The 7645-nt window shown below is 36.4% G+C and overlaps 1 protein-coding gene across 12 annotated transcripts in view; it reads right to left on the bottom strand.

Annotated features, from left to right (window-relative positions):
• Window positions 1–7645, bottom strand: part of TENM3 (teneurin transmembrane protein 3) — a 699726-nt gene that overhangs the window by 622316 nt on the left and 69765 nt on the right. The window lies entirely within an intron of this gene.

Genomic DNA, 7645 nt, shown 5'->3' with positions numbered 1-7645 from the left:
GAGTATTACGAATTCAGTCTGCTTGGCTATTGCTAAAGGCAGTTTCATTTTCTTGGAATAACATCAAAAGAAAGATAAGCTGTATGAGGAGCAAGAAGTGTTTCATCGTAAACTGAACAAACATATTTTAAACTTTTTTTTTCTTTTTGAGGAAAGGAAACATACAAATATGTTCCAAAACAGAAATGCAGGAAGACAAATGATGTCTTTATCCTTGCACAATAGGCTGCGATGGATATTACTGACCAGGATATTAACAAATACTTTACAAGGGGGGAAATGGAAGGGACACTTACACTAGCCAGGCCCCCTCCCCAAACCATCTACTAAATGTAGGGGAATATAATTCCTATACACCCTCTTCGATATTGCTGGGCATAGCATCACCATTCTTCTAGGCTGAGGCCTGTGGAACATAAAGCAGCCAAAATGTTTTTTGACAATGCTCCAGTGCCTTACAAGAACATCTTCTCATGTGATTTTGGCTGTTCTGTGCAGTTAAATTCTTCCAAAAAAGGGGGTAACATCATTGTCATTTAGGTCCCAAGGGGGAAAGTTGAGTACAGTTGTAACCTAATCCTGCACAGGTAAACTTTTCACCTAGACTTTTACCCAAATAATGAATGCGATGAAGTACATTTATTATGGAGCACTTCTAGGCAGGAAGAATAGTGACATGCTTTCTAATGTTAAAATGTATATAGAATATAGAAATATAATTAGCATTTTATTTACATAGTTGTACCATCTCCATTAGCCAGCATCCCAGCCAAGAAAGTACAGGCTGACCATGGATTATCCTGAATAAATCCTACTTCAAATGCAGACATTGTAAAAAATGCCCTTGAGTGTCACAATTGCCCATCATCTAGCATGCATGCATTTATCATTAAAGCTCAATTGCTTTTTACATTTAAATCAGCTACATACATTCTGGGTGCATCAAAACAAAAGATGTCATTTTCTTTGTAAAGCAGCTACAGGCTGATAGCAATGCCAGCATGCTGCAGAGTGGGAGCCTTGCCCTCTGTATGGAAGCAGTTATCTCTCTGCAGAAGCATGATAAGCCCCTCATAGGGTCTGAACTCTCCAAGCAGAAGAAACCATGAACTTGGTTAACTGCAGTTAGTAGAACGCATGTGTGACTTCAGCAGAGAGACCATTGCTTCCACAGTGGTCCCCACTCTGCAGCATGATAGCAGGACACATGCTTTTCTAATTATTATTATTATTATTATTATTATTATTAAAAAATAAACAGTATTTATATAGCATATTACACAGCATTGTACATTAAATAAGGGATTATTTTCTAAACATTGTTAAATGATTTAGAAAGAAAATAAATTGTACGCCACTGAACAGCTTTTGTTTATCTGGCCTTGATTTTTTTGTAGATTTAAACTTAAGGGCTCTTTGAGCTGTAATATATATTTGACGCTACTTAACTGTTGTATAATTACAAAAACATTTTTTTAAATGTATTACTTTTAACATTACTTATCCCACCTCGTATAGGCAAAGACTTCTAATATATGATCGTTGATTAGTTTCTATGTGTTACTTTTCACAATACTCTGACAACTCCTAACTGGTGGAAATTGAAATTTGATTGATTCATATGGATAACTGCACACATTTGACTTTACTAATTAGGCCGCTAGTGCTGGAAATGACATTAAAGCCAGCCCCTACTGGTAAATATAACAGGCCCCATATCTGTACCTTAAATGCACAGAATTACTCATGCTGTGCAAAAGAATCTCTTTACATTTGTCACAGGGCACTGGCCTGTCAATTTGAATGCGCTGGTAGCGTTATTCATCTGCATGCAGCAGCACACAACCTTACTGCCCCAATAATTTCAAATCACACTTGAATAATTGATTATGTTTTGTGTGGATGTTAAGAAAATAAATCTCCGCATGGAGTAAACTGATTCCCTTTTTGATTTGTAAAACACAGTCACGCTAATGTGCAACTCCAGGGAATTCTATTGATTAACTTCTTAGTTGTACAGGGACCATCAAAGCATTGCTGGGTACAGAATACTGTGCTCTTATTCCACTGAAGGTGCCATAATCAATCGATGGCAAGGAAAAAAAGCAGCTGATTGAACCCGTAGGAAATTCATTTATGATGGAAAAGAAATGTACAGAAACACAGGATTGCAAGAAAAGAACGTGCTACAGAAGCCTGAATGGAAAGAACAATTATATTGTCAGAGAAATGTGCCATGCATCTGACTTATACACTTTTGTCATAGCTTGGGCTGTTTTTATCAATGAATGTTTAATGATATTGGGCCAGCCTAATGTAATATTTGGTATAATTGCATTAGAAACATACACTGGCTATCCAATTTAGTAGTACCAACTAATGTGACTTCTAGTTTTTGTGTAGAGGAAGATGAGCAGGATACGCTTGACTGTCATTATTGTGTTTGTATAGCAATATCTAGGAGTAACAATACAGCTGCCTACAAGTAGTATACAGTAATAAAATACACAGGAATAAGCTAGAAGAAATAATGATCAAAAACTTCATCCTCCACTGTACATTCAGCATAGGTCTGCCTGTTCAGTTACATATAATTGGCATTGATGAAGGGTTAACAGTGTGTTCCAGGATCACAGATAGAGCTTAACTTTGTGAATAGGGTTTCACTTGAGCCTTGTCATGGGATCCATAAGAGGATTAAGTGTTCCTGTGATGAAGCATACTATGGCTTGTTCCCACCTTAAACATTGGGAGAAAATATAATATATCAGGAAAAAGAACAAAGACTTCACATGGTGTACTCTTTATATATATTGCATACATATTTTATGTTTATGCAATGTTTAATACTGCCATAAACCTTGCATTAAAAACCAAGTGGCTAGATGGGTCATCACATTTTATTTTAATGACTGAAATATATTGCTGGGTATATATAGTTACGATCACATGGTATAAAAAATGCTTTATGTACCTAATCCATTCTATTCTTCAGCCGAAACAGAGCGAGTGTGCTAGCCCATTATCTGCACCATCAAATACTGGTTTCCATTCCAACTGTCCTAGGTGGCAACAAATTTGGTTTTACCAGCTGGATGATAAATGTATGTCATATTATGTAAGATACAACAAAATTTGGTAAAGAGGTTGTTTATACACATTAGTATTCAAGTAGGTTCAAACCCAACAACCCAAGCTACTGTAGTCGCTGATCTGTATGATAAACCTCCAGTGGTACCCTCATAATTAGCAGCACTATAATAATATTGTCCTGGGGAATTTATAGGATCAATGGCCTAACTATTGGGACCATGATTGCCTAAAAGATTTCAGACCACAAAAACAGGGGTGCCCATCACAGCACATCTGCAGTGTACATAGGGATGCTTTTCGTTACATAATAATAGAATATTAGCTATAGAACATATTGCGGCCTATTACACACAATGTGATATAGAAAAGTTTGACTTTTTTTTTCCCCAAAACCAACTTAAATGGAATTTCCACTTATCCCTGTGGGAAGCACATTCTATGATCTGTAGTTGTTCTTAGACCACTAACTTGCAGTAAGTAAAATGGGAAAGTGTGTATATTTAAAGGAAAAACTTGTAATGGCTTGTTCATCAACACAGAAAAAAGTGGTCTTAAAGCAACCCTATGTTTTGTTTATTCAGGGCAACCAACAGGTGAACATAAATACCCCACACCCTCCCTGCAAATACTTACCCCTTCTTTGCCCACTAGCAATTCTGTTCCTATCCAACAGGTGATGGAATTACTCCTCTGGCATGGGCACATCATTGGTTTAGTTTAAGATTTAGCAAGAAGTAGAGCACTAGCATAATACAAACATCATCTCCATATGCACTACTTGAGGTTGGGTGCCTTTTACTCCACAATATTAGGACTTGCTGGGCCAGAAGATAATCTTGGTTTGCACTCTCTGCTCCTAGGGAATACATATACCTTCAGTAGGCATAATCTCTACAATTATTTAGAACTGATTACTTAATCCTCATACTAGTTTTGAGTCATTATTGAGACACATGCAAAGCTTAGTCATTTGCAAGTGTTTATTAAAACTAAACTCCAGGCAGATGTTAAAGAAAATGAATCTAATTATATGTTCATGGAAAGCTAGCTTAAAGCAAAACTATGTTCAACATTTGTGATCAGGCAAGGCTTTATTGCAGAAAGGGACAGGCGGTATCCCTGCATGTGAAGCTCGGCAAATAAGGTCAGGATATCTGGCGCATTACGGCGTCTCCTATGGTTGCTCCGGCTGAATGAACTCCTGTGGAGGGGTCATGTCATCCTTGCCCAGCCAATCAAGATGGTTGAAGATCAAAACCAGGAAGAGGAAAAGAATATGGTGGAGGCTGTGATGGAACAGGGACAGGCGAATTTTTTTAAAAATTTGCAACCAGGCAGATAAGATTTAATTGCAGGTGGGACATTGCCTGACTCCTATATGCTACAAAGGGCCTGTGTGTGTCCGATGGGAAGATTTTTCTGCGTTCAGTGATCAACAACTCCATAAACAGGTGCCAGATCCGGGAGATATAAAGTCTCTACTTTTTTTTTACTTCAGTTGGTTTTTTAACATTTTTATTTCAATGACAGCTTCATTTTAAAAATACACACATCTTTTGTTCAATTTTTTTATCTGCCTAAAGTTGAGTTTAAATGGAGTAAAGCAAAAACTTTATTACAACCCACCCAGTAGTCATGGAAAAAAAGTCTTTTTTTTCCAGTTTGCTGGGATGTCTGACAGAAATCAAACTATTTTTTCCCCTTGTTTCCTACTTAAAACCTTATTTAGATGATAGTTACCGATCAATATGTGAAAAGTCTAGAACAGCTTTTCAATCTTAGACAATTTTTTATGAAGTGTACGGGGTCAATACATTATGCTTCAGCCGCCCCCATGGGGTCAACCCCTCCGAGCCTAGCGGCTGTCTGCTATTAGCTGATCATCAAACACACATATTTGGCCACAACATTCTGAGTCATTGTGAAATTGTTCATTCAATTCAACATAAATGGGCTTTTAGCCAAAATGTAGATCAATGTATAACTATAAAAAAAGAATACAAAGTGTCTTATTAAAATTCACATAATAAAGTACTTTTTATGCTAACTGAAAGAGAAGATTTACTGTAAACTGAGAAATTGGTAATAATCTGTAAAAACCATGACAGTATCACAACTTCATATAAAATTACTTAAACAGGAGGACCACTGTTCTCTATGACAATACAACCAGTCATTTAAAAATCAATGCAAACTTGGGCAAATGTACCCAAAATCCAGCAGTTGGTCCAAAATCTGACAACGTTTGCATGCCCAACAGCTGCCATAAACACAGTTGTTGTCCCCACAACAGCCACATATACAATTGTAGCCCCCCAGCAGCAAAACACACACACATTTCTTAATGCGCACACAGAACTCAAACCTCCCACCAGTTAAAATTTATGTCTCTAGTAACCGTGCTTCGGTGTTCAGCTGTAATCATTAATCATAGAGTTTAACCTTTCTTTTACAGTTGTAATCATTAGCCTCTATACAACTAAGAACAGTGTAGCCTGGGCTGGGTTCCGATGTAAAGGCCTGGTACTGTAGGTGAATTTTGTATTCATCATGGTAACCTGGGTACATGCCACAAAACAGGTCAGCTTTCACTGACTCGGCTTCTAATGAATATTATGAGAAGTATATTGTGAGCAATGTGTAAGCAATTTCAAGCGCTACAAAGGTGGAACCGGCACAGTTGTGAAAAAAAATTAAAGTAAGGTTAAGTTCAGACTAGTTTGCAAGCATTTTTTCAGGGGACTAATGAGTTAGTTCAATATCCTTTATTGCTGTATTGCTTGTTTGTTTTTGCATGCTAGTCTTAATCTTAAGGTTGTAGTTTAGCTTAAATAAAAGTGTTTTTACAGGAACATTTGAGAATTAATTACTCCACATTACCTACAGAGATCAGAAAATGCGTGTTTTACAGCTCATTTACTGTTTTTTTTTTTTTTAGGAATAATTTATATGTCCACAGTTCTACTTTTAGGTTACACAATGGAATATACATAATTTTACTTTTAAAAAAAAACAAAAAAACATTAGGGTTTTAGAAAATAACAAAAATGGGGGGGAGTGGAATTTTACTTTTAATAGACACCCAGAGCATGTTCAGATAGCACCATGTAACAGTTAGACATTTACTCAAAATAATGGGTGAAATTATATATATATTTACTGTATAAATTGCATGGTCAATTTGTATTGACACACTAAAGGCGACACATGCTATGAATTAAATTAGGAAATCCCGTTTATCTTCATGTTACACCACAAATTTTATTTAGACTTATTATGTTGGATAAACTAAACCTAACAAAAAAGTTTTTATGTCTGAAATAAATCTTCATTGCTACAATGAATAACTCTAGTAACTTTAAAGGAAAATATTGAATATTTGCCATGCCGGTAGGTGGTAGGTCTGTGAGTCATCACAGATAAAATGTTAATTCTGAATAATATTGACCCGCTCTTCTTCAAACCTAAAGCAATGAAGGGGAATCCAGCAGCTTCGCCAACTTTTGAACTCCAGTGCGTGTCTTTGCTTGATAAAATGCCTTCCATTCTTTTCAATTGGTGAATGATCTTCCAATAATGAACTGCGGTATCATATTTTCTACATGGTAAATTAGAAGTAATAAAGCAGGTAAAGATTAAACTAGACCCTAATAATTCAGATTTCTTCTAACTTATAAATATTTAAAATCCATTTTGGTGATATATCGACTAGGCACTGATGACCCGCTGAAACAGCATGAAAAGAGTTAGGTAAAAGGGCTTGCCATGAACTTTCCTTGTCATGCACACTCTTTAAGTAAAAGTTCATTTTTTTTTTCACATTTCTGCTATGTCTTCATTTTATAAATTACCTACATTTTTACATTGCACTAATTGCCATGGGTGATGTCTATAAAAAATCCTAGTTGAACAATACAAGTTAGTGGCTTAGTGGTGATAGAGGCCGCAAGTAATAGCCATGGCTAATGCAGCTTACAGCTCAGTAACTACATAACCGGTGCATATACAATTGGTATCCATGTATAGAAGCTTGTCAAATGATTCTGCATATCCACTCCATTATCCAGCCTTGTCACAAAGCCTACTGCTATTACACAAAACACTGGTCACTTTACCACCTCCAAGCTGTAACTGTAAAACATGAAGGAGCAGCAGACGACAGTTGGGATAGCTTTCTACTGGTTTTCCTTCTGTCATCGTCTGCAGTACAAAGAATAATTGAAGGCTGACACCAAATCAAAGATCTTATGCTAGTCATGTTTAAAAATAAGAAAATGTAACTGTGTACATTGATGTCTAATGTCTGGCTGGAATTTAGCGCCAAGTTGATATAGATAGATCATTTAAGGTCATTTTTATCAGCAATCAGCTGATTTATCCTGTAGAATTGATACGCAAACATAGCTGCTGGTTTCGAATTTTCCTGGCTGGACTACTTGATCTAGGTCATCTATATATGTCTGACACCAATTCCTGAGTACCACCAGAATAGGTATCAGCATGTAATCACAAGATGGTCTAGAGCTAAAAGAAATAAAAAAAAAAAAAAAAA

Source organism: Pyxicephalus adspersus, chromosome 3 (genome assembly GCF_032062135.1).
Source record: "Pyxicephalus adspersus chromosome 3, UCB_Pads_2.0, whole genome shotgun sequence".
NCBI lineage: Eukaryota > Metazoa > Chordata > Amphibia > Anura > Pyxicephalidae > Pyxicephalus > Pyxicephalus adspersus.
Note: the sequence above shows the minus strand (reverse complement) of the source record. Positions and strands in the feature narration are given on the sequence as shown.